The sequence below is a fragment of the Topomyia yanbarensis genome, chromosome 3 (assembly GCF_030247195.1).
Source record: "Topomyia yanbarensis strain Yona2022 chromosome 3, ASM3024719v1, whole genome shotgun sequence".
NCBI classification, from domain to species: Eukaryota; Metazoa; Arthropoda; class Insecta; order Diptera; family Culicidae; genus Topomyia; species Topomyia yanbarensis.
The window spans coordinates 282961824-282989225 of record NC_080672.1 but is presented as its reverse complement, the minus strand read 5'-3'; the positions used below and the strand labels follow the sequence as shown (position 1 = coordinate 282989225).

Below are 27402 nucleotides of genomic sequence, written 5' to 3'. Positions count from 1 at the left end.
ATGTATCTTTCTTCATGATGATAATGGCTGCTGTGTGTTGCTATGCTTCGTGGTTAGCTCTCTACTCTCATGTTGAGCTCTACTCGCATATTCTCGCTCTCTCTATCTATCTCTTCCTCCGTGTGTTGGGAGCAATTAGCGTACACAGAATAAGCGACCAGCTGCTACAAAGCCACCAGTTGTATCGAAGAGAACTTGCGAGATTCGCCTGAGAGTACGCTACTGGTCACGCGCTGGTGTTGGTATGTTAGTACGCGCGTAGCAAAAATATTTTCTTCGCTTTCCCGAGCAAATTTTCCTCTTCTCGCATCAGTTGGTTGGAATTTATGAACCCGTTCGGAATCATCCTCCGAGAGTGGCCCAGCTGGCGAAGAAACAGACTCTTGAAGAAGAGGTTAGCCTTTAATTCCTGTTTTTCTTTCTTTTTTGTGTGAAACATAGTGAGATACTGTTAGTTGACTGCCTCCAGAAAAAAAATTCAATACATACTGGATCGCTGTCGTGTGGAATTGGTACCAGGGAAAATTCACCTGTTATCCATCAAAGTGACATACTGTGTGTGTTGGTGTTACTGGCTATCTGCCTTTCAGGGAATTATTTGCGGAATTCATTGAGGTATGTTTGACAAAAGTTTGCATGAATAGTAAAAGTTCAACAGTGGCAGTGAATAGATGATGAAACTTTGTTTCCGGAGTTTTGTCAGCGTGTTTCGTGAACAATCGACACAAGCTGGAAGCTAAATAGCTCTGTTTAGTGGTTCGTGTATTGGTCGTTGAAAGCAACTTCCTTCCTGTTGGTTGATATGGCGACTGAGAGACGTCCGAGATAAAACCATCACCATCAGTCGTCAGTCAGTGTGTGGGCGCCGATGCGAAAAAGACACTGGAATGATTTCCTCAACCAGCAAAAATAAGAAGATTACAAAGTTTTGCGTTCCAGTACTAGTGCATGATTTACTATCCATGTAGCAGTACTAGACACTCGTAAGCGTAAGATAACAGCGAAAAGGCAGCAACATCTCAACGGTAACGGTTGCACGGGTCATGTCAGCCGCACTGTAGAGCTGGGCATTTTAGCCATCTGTCAGGATTTTTCGCCACATCGCTGGACTCACTAAGCCAGGCCAATGTGGAAAATTATACCAACTCTTGATTTAGGCTGTTCGCGATTGAAGGGCTGATTAAATCGTGCATAAATCACCCAATTGGATTCCGTCGATGTGTCGGAAGTGGATGGGAAAATATGGAAATTCATGCGAACCATTCAAGATAAGGTCTTGTGTTCGGTTAACTGTTTTGGGTCGAGAAAATACATTAGAAATTATATTTTCCTCGTAACAGCAGCAGTGTGATTTGAGACAGGCAGCAAACAGAAAAATATCTGAGCATGTATATTAGCAATTGAAAACGAACACCCGGCGAAGGATAAAAGAGCAAAATAGAAGAAAATATGTTCTTATACATTTGAATTAGTAGTGACTTTGTGAAACGAAGAGAACGTCCGAACGGAGCGACAAAAAATTAATACGGCAAGGCAAGGCAAATTTATGTTCAAGGGAAACGAAGAAATAGTGGTGAATAATATAGTGAAAGAAAGTGGGGAAACATTGTAATTGCTATTGATCGTCGGGGGGTGAAGCAAAAAGAAAATAAATTATATTAAACCCCGACAGGCTGTCTGTCAGTGGAAAATGAACGTTGAAAGAAGGTAAAAATTGTGAGCAGATCTGGAAGTGCTTTCCCTTTCCGTAGCCCTTTGCGGTCGTGCCAACTGTACATTTGCGGCAATGTCGAACCTGTAATTCCCAATAATTGCTTGAGAAAGTGAACTCCCAAACGTGGCAGAAAAAAACCGTCACCGACGGCAGCTGAAGTGACAAAAATTGCATATTGGTATATTTACACTGTGGCATTGAAGGTTAAAGCTCAGTAAGAGATAGTGAATTCGCCAAAAAACGTCATCATTGTGGGGGAATCCCGAAGAATTTCTTGAAAAACAAAAGGCCAGTTGGTGTTTGCGTCAGTCAATTTCCTCCGTGCAGAGCAAGGCAGTAAAAAGTTGTATTTTCAGCAGAAAGAAAAAAAAGTGAAAAAGCAAGATTTTTTTCTCATCTCAAGCGCCAGTCCGCCGTCATAGTGTATCTGTGTGCAAAGCACTAAAAAAGTGGCTGGTGGTGTTTGTAGCTCCCTAGGAAGTTGATTTTCCGAGAGCATACAGGTTTTCATCACCAAGCAGAAGCAGCAGCCAGTCGACCGGTAGTCAGTGTGTGTATCGAAGAGGTGCGTAATGTTATAAATAAGTAAAAAAACCTCATACCTTTCTAATTGAGTGCTTCGAGTAGTGGTTAGCATAAGGATTATAGTAATTATATTCAAACAACCTGCGGTGCAAAACAAAACAGGGCAATATGGTCTGGTGAGAAATTCAAATGGAATTTATTTTAAGAAAATTACCATGATTGCTCGCAGCAGCGGATTTCGAGTGAATGGAAATGTTTATCTTTTTGCAAACCATAAATTAATGTGATTCGTCTTTTTTTTCCTTTCGCTTTGATGCTGACTGTTTGATTCGACCTCCCTCGGGGCTGATAGTTGCAAAGCAGCTTCGGCAGCTGGTAAATTTGCAGTGAAGAAATGCCGTGTGGGTGGATAGCAACGATGTGTCACGATCGGATTTCCCGTGTGATCATTATTGTACTTTAACGGTAAACAGCCAGGTGGTTGATTTGCCAAATGATCGCATTGGTTTTTGATTTAAGTAATAATGGCATGCTACTAAAAATGTAAAAATAGGTTGGGGTCCGCCTCAATTAAACCAAGCCTCAGGACCAAGCTAGTACCAGATTCACGCTAGCTCAATAAAAAACGGAGACGCAACTTGTATTCCTAAGCAAACCCCTAATGAAGCCTGATTTTCCATAAGGAAAGTAGTTCATTTTAAGCTGATGCGAACTAATGAAATCGAAACATTTGGTTTAGCTTAGCAAGCCAATGCAAGTTGCACTATGCTATATTTCCCCTTAACCCTTCCATGCCCAACTTTTTTCTAGTGCATATAGGATTTCAAAACAATTTTTCCTTGAAATTGGTGGGGTCAAGAAACACGAAAAATCATTTTTCATAAAGATAGGTTCTTACCTTCCAATGCTAAATACAATTCTCGTAGAATATTTACAAAAGTCCACTTGCGTGGAAAACATAGCAGAAGGTACTCTAAATTAATATGCTTTATCATTTTCGAATAATATTGCAACATAACGAAGATGTATGAAAAAATCATTTTTTGTCGTCAACATAAACTGTCCCTGGCAGCACTGCTCCATTGGAATCAAATCACACTAATTGCAATAACTTCAGTTTTAAAGCTGATCCTTGTAACTGTTAGTACTCAAATGAAAGGCAATAGTCACATTTATTGGCCTTGTTTTTGTGAGCAAATCCTCAATCAAAAGTTATAGCTCTTTGGATATCCGTTTTATCCAAATCCTCCTCATAACCCGTGTGTGAAGTGAAATCTGACCCTTCATTTCAGACAGAGGCTGAATGCGACTTATCGAATGTGTTATTTCTTATATTAAACAGTCCGGAGAATCGGTTGTAGATAAACAAAACGACTGCATGAACCATGTGTGCCCGTTTTACCCCAGTTCCCAGACTCAAGTTTGAAGTTAATAATTTAAGAACCCACGTGTGAACCCATTTTAAACCGACTTCTTCTCATTTCTCGTGTTTCAATTAAACTTGACTACATTTCGGAAACAGGCGCGATTTTTTTGTACATAAGAATTACTACTTTTCGTCAGCTGCATTCGACCTCTTTCCTAGAAGTAAAGGGCGAACACGAAATTATTGCGACACCGAAAATGTCATGCCAATTTTCTTATAATGTTTAAAATCAAACCAAAATTTTAGGGTACTTTTATACATATATTTACTTCAAAAATCGAAAGAAAAGTTAATCGATGGAGCCTTGAGTGTAACATTGAACGCATTTTCGCTTGATGCCCTCCATCAAAGTCTTTACAGTGACATCCGGTACCAGTTTCTCAGTTTTCTTTTTCCATTTTCTTAACATGTCCTTCTCGTCTTTGACTGTCTTCTTGCTCTTCCGAAGTTCCCGCTTCATCATTGGCCAGTACCCGACCAGGAGAAAATAACTGGCCAATAACCCGAGCATACTATTTTCTGGTATCATACCAAAACCTGATTTTAATTGATTGTTAATACCTCGTTGAGGTATTAAGCAGGTATTGAAGAAACATTCTTCAATACCCTCTCAATGCCTCAATCAGGTATAATACTTTATTTTAGTGTTATTTATGTATTCCAATGATTTTTACAAATACCAAATCAATACCTTATTGAATACCTCCATGTAGTGAATTTTGTTGTTGGAAGGTTGAAAAGGTTTTGTTATTATTCAGGTATTATAAAAACTCATTTCATTATTAACTAGGTATTCCTAGTACATGTCTCAGTTATTATTTTAGGTATTTTACCTCTTATGCAAGGCTCCTCAATACCTTATTGCGGTGTTCAAGTATTGGGTACAGCATACCTGAATTTGGAATTCAGAAATTATTTTCTTCTGCTCGGGTGCTGCTCCACCGGGCGCAGCTTCGGACAGTTTGGCGGATTCATGTCCTTTGGAACAAAATGGACAGAATTGGCTTCATACCACTCCAGGACACTTTTAGAATAGTGGCATGATGCAAAATCTGGCCAAAATAGCGGAGCTTTGTCGTGCTGCTGCAAGAAGGGCAAAAGGCGCTTCTCGAGGCACTCAGATTTGTAGTTCTCGCCATTTACTGTGCCCTTTGTCATGAAAGGCTCACTCCTCAGTCCGCAAAAGCAGATGGCCTGCCGAATGAGATATTTGGAGGCGAACTTTGACATTTTCTTCTTCTTAAATTTGTCGTCCACATAGAACTTGCTCTTGCCGGTGAAAAACTCCAACCCCGGAATTTGCTTAAAATCGGCTTTTATATACGTTTCGTCGTCCACCACACAGCAGCCATATTTTGTCAGCATCTTCTCGTAGAGCTTCCGTGCCCGAGTTTTAGCCGTCGATTGTTGCCGCTCATCGCGGTTTGGGAAGTTCTGTACCTTGTATGTATGTTGTCCAGCTCTCTTCTTTGCATTCTGGACGTAGCTCTGCGACATGCCGATCTTTTTAGCCAAATCACTGTTTGAGACGTTGGGATTTGCTTTAATCATCCGCTTCACCTTTCCCTCCGTCTTTTTGTTCTCCGGTCCCGGTTTTCTTCCAGCTCCTTTGCCGTGGTCCAACGTCAACCGCTCCTGGAACCGCTTTAACACTCTGGAGACGGTTGAATGGTGAATGTTCAACATTTTTCCCAACTGCCGGTGCAACAGGTCAGGAAATTCCAGGTGTTTGGAAAGAATTTGTTCTCTCGACTCGCGTTGGTTCACCTCCATTTTCGTTGAATCGAAAAACACGACTTCGAGTTTGACAGCATGTGAACAATACACATCAATGAGAAAGTGTGCAAAATTTGGTTGATTTTTACCCAATGGTAAAAAAGTTATGCCCTGTTGAATGTGTCGCAATAATTTCGTGTTCGCCCTTTATAGCCAGATTTAACTTCACACTTGAGATATGAGAGGAATTTGGGGTAAAACGGGTACACATGTTTCGTGTGGACATTTTAGCTACCTTCAACTGATACCCACTGATAACTGATAACGTAAAAATTACTTTTTATCAGCCGCTGAAATATGGGGTATATATAATTGCATACTTGTATAAGGGAAAAAATGGAATAAAACGGGTAAACACGTTTCGTGTGGTCATTCTAAGTAGGTTCAATCAATTCCTTGAACGGTTTTACAAGCGAAAAACTACTTTAGTGAGCCGCTTTCAACCTATCTCTGAAATGATGAGTAAGGTATAACTTCACACATACATTATGTGAAGAATTAGGGAAAACGGGTATAAACGTTTCGTGCGGTCATTCTTACTATCTTCAATCGATTCCCGGGTTTTTGAATTAAGAGTTGCTACTTTTGAAAAGCCGCATTCAGCCTCTTTCCAAAAAGCACAGCTAGGGTTAACTTCCGACTTCAATTATAGTAAGAATTGGGGCACGTTTCGTGCTATTATTTTAACTATTTCCAATAGATTCCCCTGAATTTTTACATAAAAATTACTACCTTTCATCAGCCGCTTTCAGCCTTTTTCTGAATTGCTGAGTAAGGTATAACTCCACACTTGTATTATATGATTATCACATTACCTAATCAGAAATTCACATCAAAATTATATCAAAATAAGATATTATATCACGGAAAAATATATATCTGTGTATGATATAAAATATAGCTGGATAGTTGGTAAAATATCAAGTTTTAATACCAAGAAAATGTATCGGTTATATCTTATTATATTTCAGTCTATTTTAGTATAAAGTATTTTGGTTGTATCTTGGTTTAATAAAATAATCATATCACACAGATGGATATTTAACATATTTTATATCTAATTTGGAGCAGTAAATATATCTGAAAATATTAGAATTGTATCACAAAAATCCATTTTATTATTATTTTTAATTAATAAATCAAAGATGTTCTTGTGAAAGATAAGTCATTATTGTCATTAGTACAAGTGTCTCTCTAAAAATATGCATTTAATTCCCCAGTGTTACTAATTTTATTATTTTTATTGTCGCACCTACCTGTTACAGCTCGCAGTTAGCTCAACATATAATTTTAAAATTGGTTCGATTGTTTTTTTTTTCGAAAGGCGTTCCTGTTTTTCACTTCACATCCTTTATAGTTTTAAAATGCATGTTCCTGTTCTTTCGTATTTTCTTCTGTCTTTTACTCTTCTTTAATAGTTAGATATAGGTTTTGCTTCCATTCCTCTTCAAGGCTGACCGAGTGTAGCTCTTTCGGCTTGTCGTATGCCGAAACCCATCTAATCAAATCTCTCGGAAAATTTTCTCTGTTTTGAACTGTAATCAGCGAGTAACTTTACAAAACGTGCATTCTCTCATGTATTTTCATTCCAACGTATGACAAGACAAGACCACTAGTAATGCGATTTGGATCCAGTTCTTGGGAGGATCCATCTGTGGTGCCATCGTTCTAGCTTTGCCAAACTATCTTGGAAAGATATTTTGTTGTACACAGTATATTGAAAATACACGATATGGTTGATATAAATATGATATATTAATCGATATGAAAAATTATGCAATTTCAATTTAATCCTAATTGGTTCCAAACGACATATATCAAAATTATATGGTTTTACCCTTCTCAAATAGAAAGGTTATGCAATCGCTCTAAAAATCGTCAACCTAATCCCGGCCAGGAGGAACGAATGTCATATGCCATTCGACTCAGTTCGTCGAGATCGGAAAATGTCTGTGTGTGTATGTGTATATGTGGAAAAAAAATGTCACCTCCGTTTCTCACAGATAGCTGAACCGATTTGCACAAACTTAGTCTCAAATGAAAGGTACAACCTTCCCATCGGATGCTATTGATTTTTTTTATTGATTGGACTTCCGATTCCAGAGTTACGGGTTGAAGAGTGCGACCACACAGCAAATTCCCATATAAATTAAAATGAAAAATTCTCAAAGGGGGAGTAAGGGAAAATTTCAAAATCGAATGCATTTTTGATGCCAAATGACTTTAAAATGCATAAAACGTTGAGATTTGATGAAATCTCGAATTAATTTTTTTTTTGACTAAAATTGACTTTTTTGGACTTTGGCATATTTTTGCCTTTCTCATATAAAAAGGTTATGCAATCACTCTAAAAATCGTCAACCTAATCCCGGCGATTTTTTTGACTTATTTTGGTGTAGATAGGAGTATGCAATGAGGGGTTGCTACTTTAAAATTGAAACTAGTTTAAAATTTCTTAACAAGTTGAAAATTTTCGTACTGAATATGTAATATTCATTTCCACCGTTGTATTGAACATAACCAACCATGGAGTCATAGTTTGGACAAATGAGAAAGGCACAATTGCACCACTAGGTGGATTAGAACAGGTTTTTTGATCTAAATAACAAATCGAGAAATAATTTTGATACTTTGATATATTCCTGGTCATTCCAACCCAATCGATTCTTCTGAAATTTGTACATAACAAATATTGCTTTTCATCAGCCGCATTCAGCCTCGTTCCGAGAAGTACAGCCAGGTTCAACTTCACTCTTGAGTCAGTGGCGTAGCCAAGGGGGAGCTTTGGGGGTTAAAACCCCCTCCAAACCAAAATATTTGAATTGAAGAAAAAAAAAGTATGATGCTGACTAGTTTATTAAATATTCAAATAAAAATTTTGGAAGTTTATTATCTGTTCATTACATTGAGAACATAATGTTTTAAACGTTATGGGGACTTTTTGTAAATTGTGAGAATGGGATCTTGTAACTAATATTTTAGTGAGGATCCTCTAGTTGAAAAATCATGAATGCGAAAGCTCAATGAAGAAGCCTACATAGAAACTGATGAAAAATGACGTTTTACGCGTGTCTCTAACAGAATCGGTTTTTATGCGCATTTGATTTTTTTGGGTTATCACTTATATAAAGTGCCACTAGCTAAGATTGGTAATAAAAAAATTGAAATTTATTCACATGTTTCGCTATTTATGGTTCACATTTGGGTATCGAATTGAATTGCGCCAAGATTCCATAATTTGGAAACCATCAGCTTTTGAAGGTTTAGTGTTTAGTAGCATAATTTTGTTGAATAATTTTGCCAGTTGAATGCATTACTAATTCCAATCTAATTTAGTTTAAGACTTAGTGTATTCAGTAAAGTTTTCAAGATTGTTATTGCAAATAGCTTGGTTGAAGATATGAATGCAACCCGTATTTGTGCATTATAGGCCATATTGCACTACGAATTCCCTTACTAACGGTTATAGTCGTCAACAAAGAATTTGGGAGAACATCTTGTAGATGACGTTTACTATCCTAGTATGCAAAAGTGACTTCAACGCCACATTGGTCAAATTTAACTTTTTCGTATTTTTAAGTTCACTACGAAAATTCGCATCTTTCAGTGCAAACGACTTCAAATGAAAATAAAATATTACCTGTTGAAATGCGAAAAGCAAAGTGGCGAAAGCATGCTTTTACCCGCACCATGCAAGATTTGAAAATTGATTTCCTGATTTTTTTTTATTTCGATTATAGAGGTTTTAAGCTTAAGGTCATTCGCCTCTTCGGGTTAGAAAAATCTCTTATGAAAAATTTCTAACCCTATGTGCGGGGTCGGGACTCGAACCCAGGTGCGCTGCGTACAAGGCAATCGATTTACCAACTACGCTACGCCCACCCTTTTTTTCCTGAAAAATATACAGGATGGCATTTACGTCTCCTTTGCATATAAGGGCAGTTCAGTAATGTGACTATTCGGTTTGTGGTTTCAAAAACATCATTTTTATAGATGGGACATACTACTCCCTACATCCTATACTTCGGTGAAATCTCCTCCTTCCAGATCTTCAAAAGCACCCAGTGGAGTGCTTTAGCCAATTCCTCTACCTTGTGTTTGAGTACCGTCGAGTTCAACCGTCCTATTTTTTCATGAATCTTAGGTAGATTCGGGATCTGTCGTCGACTGTGCGCGTCTCCAAGCTGATTCTAGCAATACTCATGTCGTCTACTGTTTCGTTATTTAGGTGTTCGTCATAATATACTAATCAATCGTGAGAATTTCTGCACATTATTTATAAAGTGTACAAACTATCCAGTGCGATAACCGGTTTATACAATGCCCCCGACCTATCAGGATGTTTATGTCACCGATGACGAGCTTAACATTCCGCCATAGGCAGTTATCATAGACATGCTACAGCTGCGCATAAAATGCATCTTTCTTGGCTTCATTAGGTCAGGCACATTGATAATGCTCTAGTCGAAGAAATGGCCTTTGATCCACACTACACTTATCCACTTGATCACGCGTTGGTGCATTTTGCCCAGCTCTTGTGCTGTCGATCGATCCCCGCATTTCCAAACCTTCTGCACCGTCTATCAAAGCTCCTCCAATGCTACGGTTTCGAAGGTGCGAGTTTTCAGCTCATGCTTTTGTTAGTAAAGTTGTGTTTTGGGTCACTCGTTGAACTTGACCTAACCTGTATCATAGTCCGCCACCCAACATAACTGACACCTGCAACAGGTATTTAGTTCTGCCTACGGTAGGGTTATAGCGCCCATGCCCGCTCACATCATCCCATTTCGCTATTACTGCAGAACACGGTAATACCCAGTCAATCGATTACAGATTAAATGTCATCAATAGACCCGCCAACATTTTTGAAAAATTCAATATTTTCGTCAAAACCCCCTCCAAACCAAATTTCTGGCTACGCCACTGTCTTGAGTTATTGGAGGAATTTGGGGTAAAACGGGTACACATATTTTGTCCGGTCATTCTAGCTATCCTCAATCGATTTCCTGGGCTATTTAAAATAAAAAAAATACTTTTGATCATCCGGTTTCAACCTATTTCTGAAATGTGGAGTAAGGTATATCTCCAGACTTGTATTATGTGAAGAATTCAGAAGGATATGGGAAGAGTTGGGGTAAAACGTATACAAACATTTAGTGCGAACATTTTAAATATCGTCAATCGATTCCCCGGATTTTTTGCATAAGAATTTCTACATTTCATCAGCCACATTCAGCCTCTCTCCGAAAAGCATAACCAGGTTTATCTTCGCACTTGAGATATGGGAAGAGTTAGGGTAAAACGGGTACACACGTTTCATGCGGATATTCTAACTATTTTCATTCGATTCCCCAGAATACTTTACATAAGAAATACTACCTTCCATTTGCTGCATTCAGCCTCTCTCTGAAATATAGAGCCAGTTCTAATTTTATTCTTGAGTTATGGGAGGAAATAGGGTAAAACGAGTACACATGTTATGGGCGGTCTAACTATATTCAATCGATAACTTGGACTTTTATACATAAGATCACCACTTTTGATCAGCCGCATATAGCCTTTTACCGAATTTTACAACCAGAATTAACTTCAAACCTTAGTTGTGCAAAGAATTGGGCTAAAATGGATATATACGTTTCGAGAGTTTAAACTAGTTATCTGCAATCGATTATCCGGGTTTTTTTACAAAAGAAATACTAATTTTAGTCAGTGGTGTTCAATTTTCTTCCGAGTTATATATTCATTCTTAAAAATAAACTCAAACGAAATGGGGAATCGGGGCAAAACTGGCATGATAGCGAACCGTGGGGTCGTTATATGTACTAGATATCAATTTTTCAGATCTTTTACTTAGAAAATACCTTTCCTAGTATACGTCATCCAGTCTTTTCGCGTTTTGGGTCCTTTTTCCCACTGTGCAGTGTGATAAAAAGGTTTTATTAGTAGGGTTTATTATTCCTTCGAGACTTAAGAATCCAGGCAGTTTATTGTTTTGTGTTTTGATTGTATTGTGTTGGCATCATCCATATCCCCACCTTGTTTCTTTCTCTTCTCTTTCGCTTACCAGTAGGAAAGTGACGCTACGACATGGCGAGGCTCACATCTGGAATAATATGGGGAACGTGACTGATGAAAAATTCAAACAGGCCAAGTCTTATAATCGTTGCGTAGTTTAAACTGCACAAAAAGGCAGGGCTAACAAGGAAATGAAGTGCAAGCTGCGCGGCATAACGCAGATAATAATTGATTTCTGAATATCAATTTTTCTTTATTTATGTAACTTACAAATGTAATAGAAGATTCGTGAATATTTTCTGGCTGATTAGTGCTAACATTGTGAAATTCCGTTCAGTACAATGAAAGTTACTCAATTCCGAAAACACTATTTTCTGTTTCTTCCGAAACGTTGAAACGTTACCCACTAAAAAGGGAAAGTTGCTGGTTAAAGGGGGGCTATTTGCCAACTCGGATGCGCTAATTGCCCTTCAATTTGCCAGCAGATTGCTGGCAATTAGGGGGCTATTTCAAATGCAACATTTGGGCGATTTGCCGCCGTCATTATTTTGCCGCTCTACCCGCCCTCAAATCGGCCTTAATTTAAGGGCCCTACCCTTACCCTTAATCGCCTAATTTGAAAATTAGAAATAATACTTACATTCGGATTAATTATCTACTCACATAAACTTATCAGTATACTAGGTAATCACCACCAAACTATAGGAAGAATCAATGGTGAAATTGGTATTGCATACCAAAACTTACCAAATCTGACTTTCATTAAGACTTTAGGTCAGAGATCTTGTTCCACTATAATTACACGCGATTCCACAATTTCCCACATTCGTTGGCTAAATGAAGTGCACTAGACAAACAAAATACAAGCGAGAACACGCCAATTCTTTAAAAAAACACAATTTTAAGCTTAAGCCAAACATGAACCGCCATGTTTGAAAAACGCAAAAAACAACCAAGTTCATTTCAGCCGCCAGAAAATTTGCCTAAGTATTGAAATTGCCTTCAAATTGCATTCGCAAATTGCATTTGTTCCTAAGGGCAATTAGCACAGGCGAGTTGAGCTTTAAAAAAAAGTATTAGAAAATTTTAGTCGCCCCAGCGCTATCCAGTGGAAGGGTTCTGAATTCAACTGGTATATGTTGAAATGCCTTGAAAAGATTTATTATACCTAAGACCCCGCCGTGTCAAGTATTTCCGAGAAATTTTAACGTTTTGAGTTATTAGAATTTGTAATTCATGGAATCGATTGTTTCTACCTCATCTGGGTAATTCATACGTTCATAAACAGCGGATTTTTTCACGTTCGACAGTGCCACTTTCACCCGATTGACTTCCGGGTTTTTCAAGATTCAAATTATTGTTACATGAAGATTCTTATATTTTCAAGCGAAAGACTGTCATTGCTAACAACGTCTCGTAGAGCTGAAAATCTGAAACGGACGTATTTCTCTATATATTTGGTCAATTTTTTCCATACAAACTTTGAGCCGCTTGCGGAACCATTTCCAGTGGACCAAATGAGTGAGCACTATTGAGGTCATGTATTTCAAATATTTACAAAAAAAATTCTAATTTGTTTTGTTAACATTTATAACTTCTTAAAGAAAATTTAGTTTTTCATCAGTAATAGTCTATTTAGAAGATTATTTTTTTTTGCTGTACCATTAATTTGATTTGATTTTCCAGATTTCTCGTACTGATGTTTTCCCATGCTGATGTGATCGTTTCTGTGAGGCCTGCCTCCACTGTCCCATGTAGTATGTGTCAACAAAAACATCGCGAAACATCATACATTTTAAACGTTCTCAACTGACACAACGTCCGAAGAGCGAATTATAAGAGTTATAAGAAATGTTTCATCATCCTGCTAGGTGAATTAAAAGCGTCTTTCTTAGTCGACTCGCTCATTTTCAATATCCACACCTGTACATATTTCACAACACTTGTAAACTTGTCTCAGAGAACTTCTGAAAATACCAGAAACCCTTAGCACGTCAAATGCAAAAATTGCTAACTACCCTGATGAATAATTTTGCCACGAAAGTGTATCCCCAGTGGAGGTGCGCTTACTTGTGTTGGGATCGTTACTGCATACTTCAAGCAAATAGCCCCTCGTTAAACGGTCTCCAGAGACGGCAAAGTTTAGCCGTGGCTGGAGTCAATCTTATGCAGCTAAAAGTTTTGTAATGAAAACAGTTTAGACAACAAAAGTTCTTCATTTTGAGCATCTGTGTTCTGTGTGGGGTCCACCTTTGGACACAGCAGCAGTGTGTACCGCAGGATGAAACATGCAAATCACTCACATTGGGAAATATTGAAAAAACTTTTAACGAAGTTGTGGTGCGATGAACAGTATATTTTAATAAACTCTCTTCGGTGATCTGTATCGAAACGTAGATGCTGTGAAAAAAAAACTTTTCATCTGAATGAAATACGTAGTGTTTTATATTTCTAGTAGGATACCGTATGAAGAAGTAAATGTGTACAGATGGGTCATATTTAGTTGGGTGCTGTTTTAGCTATAGTACAGATGTTATTTCTGGTATAGCCAAATTGCTTAGGATACATTCCAGCGTTAAGGGACAACGTTTGCTCGCATCATGCAACTGTTAACAGCTCGTCGTTTGAAAAATCCTACGATGTACGCTCAAAAAACTTAATTGAATACTTTAAAAGTCCTAACACAACGTTAATGTTATGGGTTTGATGTTTTTCAGGTTGTCCTTTCATTCTGAGAGGTGAAAATGTCGCGTTAGGGGACAACAGCGCAAAAAATTGATTTTCCAACCTACACTTGTATTTATCAAAAAACCTGCTCTGTTTCAAACTTTAGAGCATCTATTTGTTCTAGAAATTTGATCATCGATAGTCACAGAACAATACTGTATACTTAGATTTTCGAGCTTTTTGGAAATTTTTTTCACGACCGCTGCGAACACTGCGTTAGGGGACAACACCAAAATGAACACAAACGGTCGCATATGAAGTGTTGTCCCCTAACGCGACTGAAGAATTTGTTGAAGCTCAAACAAAGTGATGTAAATCACCTCTAAACCTGTAAATAACTCAAAATAAAGATTTGAAACGCCAAACCAGATGTATTTCTAGTTTCACCTTCATGTGTTTTATTAAGAAATCAAATTAATATGAAATGAGAACAGGACACACCGCATACCACAGTGTGGCGCGGTATAGAAGAGATTGTAGACCACAATCGCCACTTTCTAATGGATCGAAAAAGGTGGTTTCAAGTAGTTTTGGTAAGTTTAATATATTATTGACATCAGTGGCGGATCCAGAGGGAGGGTCTTGGGGGTCCGGACCCCCCCCCCCCCGATTACCAAAACTGAGTTTAATTAAATGAGGGTATTACATATTACGTATTGTACAAAGAACATTTTAAAGTCGAAGTTTTGGACCCCCTCCGCAATTTTTTTCTGGATCCGCTCCTCATTGACATAGGAAAATATATGAAATAAAATTAACTGTTTCTTAGGTTTCTTTTTATTTTGTTCACCAACTAAGTTTTTTTCATGTAAGTTTGGTGCACTGACTTTGTTTTTGACCTTATAAAATCTTGAAAATAAAATTGACTGGTGATTAGGGCAGATAAAATACGTCATAGGGTTGTTCAATATTTATTTTCTTGTTACGTTACAAATACACAAATTTGACTCTGAAGCAATTCAACAAAGGAAAGACTGTCAAACGATTATACTCAGTCGAGCAGTTATTATATTTACATATTGTATATAATGTTGTCGCGAAATACTAGTAATACGGTTGAAAAAAAATTTCGAAAGAGAATATCGCCCTTCCAGTTCATCCTCTGGCGTTTGCACAACTGTTTTTACTCATAGATCTGCAAGACGACACTTATTAGTGATGATTGCGGAAATTAATCAAAATGTAGCCGTTTTACGCAATTTTTGGAAAAGAAGGGTAAGATCCAGCTTTTTGAAAATTTTGATATATTAGAGCACAAAAAAATTCGTTAAGAAATTTCACACAATTGCGGTCTTATGGCTCAGATGGCTGGCTTGTCATTGAATTATCTAAATAATAGAAAACTGGAGAATTTCGTAAAATTGTATCTTTTATTAGCGAATTCTAAGAAATGCGTATCCTCAGGATAACAATTTGAATTTAAAGTGCTATAAAACATCAAAAAACTGCATTAAACTACGATGTTTGGTTCATGTTGAAGAAAATCTATCCCGAAAAGACAAACCGGGTTAGTTCCAAATGGTCAATAATTATCCCGCTAATTTGAAAGAATGTGACGACGAGTGAGTGTTATTCCCTATGACCATATTCTTCCGCGCGCTCTCATGCTTATTTGTTATTCTAAAGCGTTCCATTCTATGTCTTTGAAATCGCTTCGAACTCTGTTCTGAAATTGTTGATTTATCCTTAGATAGTTTATTTACTGATATATGCAATAAAAAACTTGATAATTTTGGATATTATGAGGCCTCCTCCTTTATGGAACCCCCCTCCTCTCCCCGCCCCTGAGACCACCCATGACACTGCATAGCTGCGGTATTGCTGAAATAGGTTGGTTATATCTTTTATGTCCATATACTGTTCTGTAGGCTCTCAAAGTAACTCTGCAGAAGGATTTATCGTATTGCAACGGAAAGCGTTAGGAGACAACACTTCAGTGCACCCCTCTGAAAGAACGATTCCAAAGCTTGTTATATACAAATAGCATATTTTTAGAAAGGTATTGATGAGTACTAATAGCTTCTGAAAAGATTTCATAGATAGCGTGCTTTGTTTTCGTGAAAAATTGAAAAAACATGATATTTGCGTTAGGGGACAACGCAAAAATGGTCAATTTTTGCCCCCCTTTTATCCGACGATCAATTCACTCAATAAATCTGCGTCCGAAGATGAAATCTTTGTACAATATGTGAACAATAGAATGGAATTTAAGATTATTCCAAATAAATTTTATTACAAACCTGTCGGTGTGGTACGGGAAAATCAATTCAATTATTAAAAACGAGTCATAAATATATTACTGGTTTTCATCGACCACCGTCATAAAATTCTTTTAAAAAATTTCTATATATCTATGATTTGGGAGCCTTAAACCTATACCAACATATTTCAGAACAACTTTTACTTATATTAGCAGATTTATTTTTATGAGGTAAGCGATACAAGTGCGTGGAATGTGTCTTAGACGAATAAAAATTACTAGCAAAGCGCAATTCCGTTCCTACAATCAATGCGATGTTGCCAAAAAAATTTAATTATTTTATTAATATTTTCGTAGTCGAGCGGAATACCTTATATTTGATAACGAAACAACCGTGGAACCACGGTAAGTGCGAAAGGTGCGATATGATGAGTGATGATAGCTGTCCGACGGACACCTTATATGACAGTGGTAGTCAGCCGTAGTGTCACCATGCAAATCAGCTTCGTTTCGATTTATGAGTAAAACCATTACCGCACCAGTTGGTTGGGAAGTTTCACTGTCCCATCCACTGCCAAAGGTTGAAAGTGTGAAAAAATGTACAATGACTAATTATTAATTAATTAACCTTTTTTGCGAGCGGATTCATTAATAAAGCAGTGAACTGGTCGTATCATGGGGTTAAGTACGGTCCTCCGGTGAAAAATTTGTGAGAACTTTTTTCTACAGGCGCGTATAAAGTCTGATGCAAAGATCGTGAAATGAATATTTTATAATTCTTGAAAAAAGTCAATGTAGAACAAACGACATGTTATTTACAATTGTTATTTACAGCTATCCCTCTTTTCTGAAGCGTCCAGGCATTCCATGGACGCATGTGAGCAATTCTTCTTGATGCAGCAGATAAAGGTCAAAGGATAGAACAAGTTCAGAAATGATCCCGCTTTTAAAATACCTCCTGGAAGAGGAGCTGTGCTTTTGATACCAGCATTGCGTGGTATGAACAGCACAAACATTAAATCAGGACCGAAAACTTTCCAGACCGAACAGAGATTTGTTGTTGTAGTGATATACAACAATGTCGTATCTTTTGGGAAAACAACGAATGGGTGGGACGATTTTCGTGTTGTTTTGCGAAGGTACCGATAGTTCTTCTGTGTCGAGTTTTGGATTTCTGTGTGCTGAACAAAATATTTTGCAGAGTTCGTCCACGATTAATGACAGTACGAGTGAATCCAACCACCCAAAAGTTTCAACCATTCATCTGTTGATTTCACCCTTTATAATCTGAAAGGTTATGTAATCACTCAAAAGAATATGATGAGGAAGTTTTTTTTTGTTTTTTTTTTTGGTGAATAAGGTAATAAGCCTATTTCCTCTCTGTGTCTATTACCCCTCTATTTGAAGCCGTCGATTAGAGTAGTATATTATGTTGGTTCTTACGATCGATTTATCAATTCGATATCGATATCGATTTGGCTATTTATACGCATTCCATCGTTTGTAGGCCACGTACGTAATTAATGGAACAGTGGAACACCCTCCCCAACAGGGCCAAAATAGCCTTTTTGCCCTATGTTGTTTTCGACCAGCCGTCAATGTAGGCCTGCGGGAAACAAATAAAATGAACATATTACTTAAACTATGTCATTATAGGTGTCATGTCTTTTATTCGTTCCAAGACGAGCTAGATTGAAAATCCTACACACCTAAAAAAAATTAATAAACATTGCGACGTATTATTCAATTTGTTAATAGAATTTTACATGTTTTGGCACGTGAACATGTGAAATAGAATATCGTGTCTCTTTTGATGTAAAACTTGGCTGAAGGATCTAGGGAATTGTGAACGACGCATATGTTTACATACTAATGAATGAAAATTCTAATGAATTGTTACACTCATTTTATGTGCATCTTGCGAAATGTAAATATTTTTAAGTGTGTAAGCAATAAAAGTATATTATAAATCATTTACATATATGATTGTTTGCTGCATATTACCATGCTGCTTATTTCGAATTCAGTAAAAGCCGCATCTTCAGCTGCACCGTTAATCTTCTAATAGAAATATGTAAGATGTGAATCTCCTCCCACGACTAGATGACTTCTCGTTATATTAAACTAGTGGAAGCTGGCTGGTACGAACATCTGTCTAAGAATAATGCAAAAACATTGGCGCCGGCCTGTAAACACAACGCAAACAAGCCGCACCAGCAGTTAGATATAATTATTAATTGTTAAGCTTCTAACCACGAGGCAGGCAAGCGGAAGGTTATTTTTAAACGTAGTTTGTAACGCAGCAGTAGCAACGAGTTCAGCCGTTCAATCTGCCGGCCCTTTAGCGACATATCTCTCCAGTAAAAATAACAGCTATTGATGCTAGAACGCAAATATTTGAGTTTAGGACCGGAAGTTGGATATCATGAAAACAAATTCAGTACAGGCCACTTTTAATAAAGATGCACTTACGCGTGTATTCGCTATATGCATATTTTCTAGCTCCATATATGTACAAATAATATACGGTAAAAGACTAGGGTTTACTTTTACAATGCTACTTTCTTAGTTCGATGGAGATTATAAAAGGAGTTCTTTAATTTTTATACATATGATCTAATGATGTTTTACAAATAACTAAGCTTCGGAGCGTAGTAGATGTTAGTTCTGTTTTTTTCCACTGGCCCTTTAAAGATTAACGAAAATGTGGCAGTACATTTCGTGGTCATTCTTCGACAGACTGAAAGTATGTGAAAATATTTGTAATTTGATTTGATTTAAAAGCTAAATGTGCTCAATGTTCTGCAATTGTCCATCTGATAGTTGCTTAGTGCGCTAAATGCATAATATTCAAACATTATAACAAAATCGCTTCAGTGTAGATTAGCCTGCCCAGAAAAATAATGAATTTTTGAATACACAATCGGCCCACTCCTGAGTCGATTTCTAGTCCTACCAGAAGTACTTGTACCAAATTTGAAGCAAATCGGACAAGTCTAGCTACCGGACCAACGTACCTGAAGTTTGATTTTTCGACAATTTAGCTTTAAATTATCTTTCTTAATTTCACCTACAGTGATAATAATATGCATACAAAGCCATCTATCGGCGAAAATGCGAGCTAGTGGGTTTTCTCCATATAAATTGTTGTACAACCCCATACAAACTTCAGGCACGTTGGTCCGGTAGCTAGACTTGGCCGAATTGCTTTAAATTTGGAGCAAGTGCGCCTGGTGAGACCAGGAATCGACTCAGTGGTGGGCCGATAGGGGTCATTTTTTCTTGACACTCTAGTGTAGATATTATTACCTGCTTGGGATTTGCAGTCCAACTATTAAAAGGCTCCAATATTGCTTTGCCGAGGATTCTTAGTCTACGTTGTATCAATGCATTGCATTCGCAGAGTAGATGATCTGATGTTTCACTTTCAGATCCGCAGACGCGGCATATATCGCTTATAAGCTTACCAATTTTCTTAAGATGATATTTACTCGGTCAGTGCAGTGTCCGGTAAGTAGTCCTGGAAGATTATCCGAAAAAATATGTAATGGATCGATTACTCCTTCATTAAATACCATAGGTTGTGAATTATCTATATAATAACATTGGTGTCGTGTCGCTCGGATCCTTCGGTCGTGTATCCAGAGAAGTGCTGTGTGTGAATCAAGAGAGACGCTACTCTGTGTGCGTGCCTCATCAAAGTTGTTGCGTATTCTTTTGCACGAGTGAAACAAAGACGCTGTGTTAATTTTACTGCTCAAGGGTCATTGCACATTCTTTAGACGTACGAAATAAAGAATTATTTGTGAACTGTTACTCCCAATCCCCCGTTTGAGGTTCCGGCACAGAGTGAAAGAGATTTTAAAAATTGTAATCAAACGATGTTTGACCGTGATCTTAATCTCGAAAATTCTCCCAGATACGCTCAGGGTTGCGGTCTTCGATCTAAAGCAAGTAAATGACATCCCGAGAAAATTCTCATGGACTCAAACACCATACGAGCCCTTAAAAATATCATGAATATGGTCCGTTTCAAATTTAACAACAATCAAAGCGCCATAAAATGGACTCAATAATCAATAGATACACCAAAATGGGGTTTTTACATGGGATCTACCCGACCATGGCGATTGTGTTTTCATGGGTTGATCCCATTACAAACACTATCCAAATACTCTATACTGTGGGTGGACCATGAACATGGGGATACAATGGGCTTCACATTGGCTGAGGATTGCTGTGGACAAGATCATTAGGGGAGACTGAGGAGACTTGATCCCCGGGGAGACTTGATCCCATCATTGTAACTCAAAGGCGGATCAGAATACATTAATCGAATATACTATAAAGTTGCGTAGTTTTATCTAAACATAAATCTCATCAACACAGAAAAAAGAAATTGGACTTTTGTGTAATCGAATTTTTACCGATTTAAAAAAAAGTCTCAGAAGAACTGAAGAAGATTTAATTTTCAAATTTTCAAACTTTTATAAAATTGATAAAATTATCCACTACATACTCTACTTTTGCATACAGAATTACAGGAGAATGTCAAGCTGATTCTTTTGTTCAACTATATTTTTACTAAAGTTTGTTGAAATAGATGCTATGGGTTCACTTGATCCCTTCAAATTCGTGGAGATTTGATCCCCTTCGCCATACTTCATACACACCACTGAAAATAACCAAATTCACACCAGAACAATTGAAGTCATTGTTGTCATAAAAAAAATGTCAAAAATGAACGCTTCATCGTAAAGAAACATAACTGTAATTGTTTACTTCAGTATACGTAGCAACCGTTCATCCCGCATTTGACGTTCCTCAACCATAATAAAGACAGCTTTCAAATAATTGCACGGAGATTTGGGGAATTCGTAAAAAATCAGGTGAGAGATGCGTAATATGTAGTAACAAAAATAACAATATCTAATCATAACAATTTAATCAATGCTACAATCCATTTATAAAATTTAATGGGTTAATGTACCCGTTTTTGCCCTATTAAGAATTATACATTATTACTACAATAATTTTATTATTTCAGCTTCTTTGATTTGTTATAGGTCCATTTTTTTATTTCGATTATAGAGGTTTTAACTCTTAGTAAGAGCCAATATAATAACAAAATTGTCTTGAGAATGGTGAAAATCTTCTATTTGAACGCAGCAAAATCTCTAACCGAATACCCCCATTATCGCAATACCATTAAAGTCAATGCGTTGAGCAAAGATGGCAGACGCTGCTCTAACCAAAGGCTTCAGATGGGTAGGATGATAGTAGAAACAGGGCAAAAATAGGCTTATTACCCTACATGCTCTTTTAAACACGTTTTCTTAAAGGAATCAAATGTCCCCAAATTAGGGATCGAGTCTCCACTAATCTAAGAATTTTCCATTTTTTTGTTGTTTTCCAGAAATGCTCATAGCTCATGTCCAGTATAATATTTCCATGCAATTTTTTTTTATGATTATTAGTCATCCCTAGAAACAATATAAAACTACAAAAAATACATGGTTTTTTATCATTCCACGGAGTTGGACTGAAAAATAAAAAAGGGGATCAAGTCTCCTCAGTCTCCCCTACGACGAAGCTCCATGTCTACCTACCAGCCTACAACACAAAAATAAATGGCGTGGTCACGACGTGGCAATTATTTTGTTATTAACCGAAATAAACAAAAACATCTAGCACGATTCATAAAACAACAATAACTTCCATCTTTTTTGTTAGGGGAAACCTTGCCTCTGCGACCACTATTCAGGTTGTCTTTTGTGGCTGCCCATGTTTGCTTTGTATACTACAAATTACCCGAATCCATTGTAGGGACAGGTATTATATACATCGTAAAGCATCATAAAATGCCTTCCGAAGTATCGCTTCCTTCGAAAAATAATGCTGCACAATGTCAGGGAGCTACACAATCGACAAATGTCATCTTCACTTGTGCCATTTTTTCAGATGATACTTGGCAGGATTTCCGTAAAAAGGACTGTGATTACACTAGTTTACAAATTTTGGGTTAATTGCATGAAGTTAAGAAAAGAGGTGTTTTCAGTCAATTTTGGGTCGCTGAGCACGAAAATCATATCCATTTTCTTTTTCAAAGAACCGTTTTTGGGATTTTTTGAAAAATGTGGTTTTGAGCACTTTTTGCAGTTTTTGGTCAATATCTCAGGAACAAATCCTCCGATTAACACAAATGACTCACCATTCGAAAGGTAATGATGTGCTCATTCCAAAAATGTATAATATGTTAGGATAAAATATCAAAAATTTAGGGTTAAGAGCAACCAAAGTCAAAAAAAGTAGTGTTTGGTAAAATTACTAGTTTTTAGTTGATTTTCCATAAAAAAATAAATCATCAAAAAAAATCTTTTAAAATCTTATGTGATAGACACACTTCTCACGTGAATTTTAAGCCGAAGATCACAAAAATCCGACAAAAACTGGTGCTGTTATTAAGCACCGAGTGAAAATTGCTCTGTTTTTCACATATCTCTTTTGGTCTTAAATAAGATTACACTAATTTACAATAAAAATGAAGTTACGAGAATAAGTGTTTTCTGGATTAATTTTGGGTTGCTGAATACGAAAATAATACTCTATTTCTCTTTCAAAGAAGTTCGAGTTTAAAAAAAAGTTTTTCTTTTGCTTCCGGTTTTTGTTTTTGCTCTATTTTTTATTACAGAAAAATAATTTTTCATATTTTCAGAATCTAATGTGACAGATTTTAACAATTTTAAGGTAATCGCGATAAGCTAAGAAGAAAGGTGTTTCCTCAGTTAATTTTGGATCTCTGAACACGAAAACCAAGTCCATTTTTTCTTCAAAGAAGCATTTTCAAGATTTCTTTGAAAAAGGTGTTTTGGGCACTATTTTAGTTATTTGTCAATATCTTGTTCAAATAGGATCCGATCGAAACAGTTCGAAAGGTATTGATGTGCCCTTTCCGAAAATGTATAATATGCGTAAATCAAATCTCGACAAACATATTATTACGGCTTAAAAGCCAACTGTCAAAATTCTCTTTGAAAGGAAATTTCAGACAAACTGTTACCCGCCAATCACAGATGTTTATAGTAAACAAAAGAAAAAAGTTTTCTCTTGCATTAACTGCTATGAACTGCGGTTAGCCAGTAACGGTTTGTCCGGAATTTCCTTTCAAAGAGAATTTTGACAGTTGGCTTTTGAGCCGTAATCGTATGGTTGTCGAGAAATGTACATTTATTATAATTACAATCGACCAAAGTAAAAAAAAAAGTCTTATGTTCGACCTTTTTAAAAAAATGCATATTTCTAGTAATTTTTTTATAATAAATCAAGGACAGAAGAAAATGCTTTTAGAATCTAATGAGATAAATAATCTTTTTGAATAAATTTTAATCCAATGGTCACAAAAGTCGGATGCAAAATGTAGATGGTATGAAGCACTGAGTGAAAATTGTAACTTTTTATTTTTCGCACAATCATACTTTCGGCTGAAATAATCTTCTATACTTGATAGTTATTATTATTATTATTATTATTTATTTATAAAGGTTTTAACCACAAGGGTCATTCGCCTTTTTTAGAAATAATAAACATTTCAGGAAATTACATTTCAAAAGTATAAGAAAAATGCGAAAATTATTGCGATCGTCTGTCCTGGGCGCACTGCTTGCTGTTTCTCGTTATCTTTCTCGGGGGCGAAGCGTTATTGCCATTATTCCCTTTACCGTTTGCTGCTTGTTGGTTAATCTGTGTGTCCTCTTCATCGCTCTCGTGTACGTCCATATCACTATCGCTAGAGTTGGTTGATTGTTCACTGTTGGCTGATATTTGATGCTTTTTGTGTTTACTAGTGACCTTGGTGTATCCGTCTTCTTTTTTAGTCATTCCTGCGGCCGGTGTACTGGATGTTTGCTTTGGGCTATCGGAGATTATCTTTTGGCCGGTTGACTGTGGTTTAGCGGTGGAAGGCTGTTTATCAGTGCGTGTTGTAGTAGATCCATTTTCCGCAGCAGTTTTAGCGCATGGTTTACCGTAGTGTGCCGTTTGGTTGCAGAACTGGCACGTGGGCGTCTGTCCAGGGTATGTGCAAAGGGTTTTTTGAATGTAGGTAATCCCTTGAGAAGATTTGCATTCGAAGGTCAAGTAAGATGGTATAGGTTTGTGCAGCTGCATTCTGACGATACGAACCCCGTTGAGAATACCGGGGAAAAAGTTTCTCCATGTGTCATTCTTGACGGATTCCACTTCTCCGTATTGGGACATGTATTTTTTAATGTACTCGGAGCTGGTGCGCGGTGCCAAATCATGCAATAAAACTTCAGTAAAATCTCGGTCTATATAGACGGGGATCTTGGTTTTAATGTTTTCGTATTCGATTTCGTGTTGCATATTATTCATCACACTAAAGAATTCTGCATCGGATAGCGTCTGGAACGTTATTAGTATCACGTTTTTAGTATGATGCAGCTGGAGGTGTGTAACTGCCGCAAGATCAAGATTCATGTTCACTTTTATTAACTGTTCCACCTCACGCACTGTAGGTCTTCGTCGAGTTTGCGTAAAGTCAATCACGACAGTGTTTTCCCTTAGCGGGCGCACTTTGCTTTTTTGTTCGCTCATTTTGCTCACCGTGGGGCAACGAGGCTTTTTTCTGTTACTGGTGTAAAGAAGAAACGAAGCGACGCGGGTAAAAATTCGTTCGTTTGCTTTGCTGTGAACGAGCGGTGTGTATTTAGCTTCTGGTCTGTGCGAGATCAAGAACTAGACTGATATACTTGATAGTTATTGTGTGTTGGGTACTGTCTTCTCGAGCTTGCATCCATCTATCCTGCGGCATTTGAATTGTTTTGGATATTTCATTGTACAACTAAGTGCTCTTTATAAAATGTAGAAATATCGTTGGAAAAGTTTTGTTTTGTCTGTAGTGAATACATATTTTACGAATTAAAAGAATTTTCGCCTTCTGCTTCAACAGGCTTCACAGCAGATTCTCAGTTCACAGAATATTATGTGGCTAGTGCTACGATTCCACTGAGATTCCTTCCCGATTGGGACTCGAATATTTGACGACTGGCTTATGAGACTAGTGCTACACCCTCTAAACCGCAGCACCAGGGCAGGGTCCGCTAAAATCATAAAATTTCCATTTCGATCAATGTGCCATAGCATCAACATTTTCCATCCGATGTTAGTGATATTAGGCTTAAAATTAACGTAAACATATTATCTGTCATATTAGATTCTAAAAGATCCGAAAAAAAAATTTTGTTTTTTGGTAAAAAAAAATCATTTAAAAATCAGTAACTTCAAAAAAATGGTCAAAAATGCACTTTTTTTAAACTTTGATCGCTTGCAGCACTAAAAATTTTACATATGATCGACACTTATTATATGTTTTTGGAAAGGGCATCTCGGCATCTTTCAACCTGCGTATTGAATAAATGAATTGAATGATTTTGACACTAGTCAAAATGAATTGAATGATTTTGACATTAGTCAAAAAACTACAAAAAGTGCTCAAAAACGAGTTTTTTGAAAAAATCACAAAATCGCTTCTTTGAACAAAAAAATGAATATTATTTTCGTGTTCAGCGACCCAAAATTAGTCTAAAAAATACTTTTTCTTGAAACTTCATTTTTCTTGTAAACTAGTGTTATACGTAAGTATTTTCATTTTAACGATTCCTTGGTGGCCAGGTACCCAAAACATCATTAGTTTATTCAAAGTTGTTGTAAAGACGTGATGCACATCCAAACATGTTCGGACTAACTTTTCGTTAGCGTTATTGCCAACAGTGCTTGCAGTTTCGTTTCCGCAGACTTCCAAGCAGGTGTATTATGAATATATCTCTGCCTGGAAAACTGTAGGCAACTTTACCATTGATATCGCTTCTTTAATCCTTGGTCCATAGACTCCCGAGCCAGTTAGCTCCATTTTAAAATCATTTGCACCACTGCAACCATCCAGCGATCCGGTACAGCATCGTGAACAGAGCACAAATAAACGAACGGAGGTGCAAAATGTCCATCTTCCACAAGGAACTGTTCGTTGAAGCTCTTAGAGTAGGACATTATCTTGAGTCTAAGTGTGGATGAATTGACGGCAACACCGACAAGGATGTGCGACGCGACCATGCGAGGAATGGAAAATCGAGACACGGTCGCCGTCCACCAAACTGGTGGTATACGACGATTTCTGATTTAAGTTGCCTCCGAGTCTGGAGATAAAATCAGAGGGCTCACAATGACACCGAAAGAGAGGAACGAAACTTGGTGTACAGAGTTAGAAGCATCTCTCTTAAAAGCCAATCTAGCTAAGAAAGAAATCTTGCCCGAAGAAGATGATGGTTAAAATCGAAAGGCAGCGGGAACACCGCTGCATGAACCAAGGAACCGGTCGCTTCCAACGTACAGTGAGGAAAATGATTATGAAGAAGAAACCCGAATAACCGACGAAGAGCTAATCAAGGTAGCGAAAGTCGTAAAAGATAAGAAAAACTGTTAGAGAGAATAACCCTTAACAGGTTTATCAAGTATATTAGTGGGGACGGCCTGTCCAACATGCAACGCCACTTCTCGAAAAGCAGGTCTACAGTCACCTTGGATGTGAAGAATGGTTTCAACTGCAGGGAAGCACTCGCTCATTCGCTGCACAGTATGACGGTTCCTGAGAACCTCTGCAGGATTTTGAAGAGCTACAACAATAAGGAAAGGAGAAGAATGTCAATTACGGCGGACTTTCCTCGGAGTTCTTTCCCCCGATCTGACGCTATTGAATGCGATGTACGATGGATTATTGAAGCTGTAGCTTCAACGGGGGCGTGAAGAGTTCTGGTTTCGCGTATGATGTAGTGCTCCAAGCAGTCGGTGAATCACTAGAACAGGTGGAGGTACTTGCCACGGAGGCGATAGATTCATTGGATGTCGGAGAAGAAGCAGGCGATAGCTCTTCATAAAACGAAGGGACGTTGATTGGCAACCGAAAGATATAGTCACAGGCGAAAATCACAATCGGAAATTATATCA

General features: G+C 37.4%; 1 protein-coding gene across 4 annotated transcripts in view; it reads left to right on the top strand.

Moving 5' to 3' along the window:
* Positions 1 to 327: 327 nt before the first annotated feature.
* Positions 328 to 27402, top strand: part of LOC131689207 (potassium voltage-gated channel protein Shal) — a 642177-nt gene continuing 615102 nt past the window's right edge. For all 4 annotated transcript variants that reach the window (XM_058974140.1, XM_058974138.1, XM_058974137.1 and 1 more), the window contains exon 1: positions 328 to 2279. The gene's annotated coding sequence lies outside the window, so the exon portion shown is untranslated. The remainder of the gene's footprint in view (positions 2280 to 27402) is intronic.